At 57.4% G+C, this 1,143-nt stretch overlaps 1 protein-coding gene across 3 annotated transcripts in view; it reads left to right on the forward strand.

Moving 5' to 3' along the window:
- Positions 1-80: 80 nt before the first annotated feature.
- M1AP (meiosis 1 associated protein) overlaps positions 81-1,143 on the forward strand; it is a 24,304-nt gene continuing 23,241 nt past the window's right edge. For all 3 annotated transcript variants that reach the window (XM_017839067.1, XM_017839066.1, XM_017839068.1), the window contains exon 1: positions 81-186. The gene's annotated coding sequence lies outside the window, so the exon portion shown is untranslated. The remainder of the gene's footprint in view (positions 187-1,143) is intronic.

The following is a 1,143-nucleotide window of genomic DNA, read 5'->3' on the forward strand; positions in this document are numbered from 1 at the left end:
ACCCGCCTTTCCCAGCAATGGCTCCGCTCCCGCCCGTCCCTTTCCCGCCGCTCCCGGACCCGCCAAGGACGGGCCGGCGCGGGGGCGGCCCTGCGCATGCGCGGAGCCAAGTCCGCAGGCAGAGCTCCGGGAGCCGCTCGGGACGGGATCGGGATCGGGATCGGGATCGGGAATCGGCGCCCCGAGGTGGGTCCGTGCCCAGAGCCGCGGCATTCCCAGCACTGAGGGGAACCACCCGGGAGAAATGCGGGAGCGGGGAGCGCCCACGGCGGGTGCGGGACCGGGCACCGCCCCGGGCCCGACTCCAAACCACATACACGGCAGGGAAAAGGATCTTTTTTTCCAGACTCACTTGTGTAAAATCTTGTCGATGATATTTCGAAGTTGGGAGAGAAAAAAGAAAAACCTGTGCTTCCGTGGAAACTGAGTAGTTAAGTTACTCTTTACTTTCCCTGCCTGTTCGATGCGTTTAAGTGTCCAGACTGACGAACAGAGCATTAGGCACTTACTGACGTGTAGCAAACCTGAAGGAGGACGTGAGGTAATAACTCGGGAGTGGAAGGTGCACCTTAAAACAAATCAAAAGAGCAGAGCTGGGGCAGAGGTTTTTATTCTTGCTTTTGCTTTCATTGCAGTCCCTAAATGCTCAGTCAAGGCTCCAGGCTGGGGGAAAAGCTGGACTCCTCTGGAAAGACATAAGGACATTTGGTGCATCCTCCCAGCTCCACAGAAACTTTGAGAGTACGGGCTGGGAGGCCTCTTCATCCCAGGTCTCACTGGCAGGGGTGTGACCAGCATGAAAGCAGTGCTCCCCTGCCAGAATTTCATGAAGCTCATTAAAGGAGCAAACCTGGTGATTACCTCCCTGGTCTGTGCCTCACACAGTGACCAGTACAGAGAAGGATGCCATGGCAGCAAGAAATAATGCCTGGAAAACACAGATGGGATGTGAAAGACCCCAGCAAAGCTGCTGGTGTGCCCTGACACCCCTTTGTAGCTTGTCCACCCTTCATGAACACGTGGCTGTCCCAGCCCTGTACAGCCCAGCACAGTGTCCCAGTTCTGTACAGCCCAGCACAGTGTCCCAGCCCTGTACAGCCCAGCACAGTGTCCCAGCCCTGCACAGCCCAGCATGGCTGTCCC

This window comes from Lepidothrix coronata, unplaced genomic scaffold (assembly GCF_001604755.1).
Source record: "Lepidothrix coronata isolate B3197 unplaced genomic scaffold, Lepidothrix_coronata-1.0 Scaffold372, whole genome shotgun sequence".
Taxonomy (NCBI): Eukaryota; Metazoa; Chordata; class Aves; order Passeriformes; family Pipridae; genus Lepidothrix; species Lepidothrix coronata.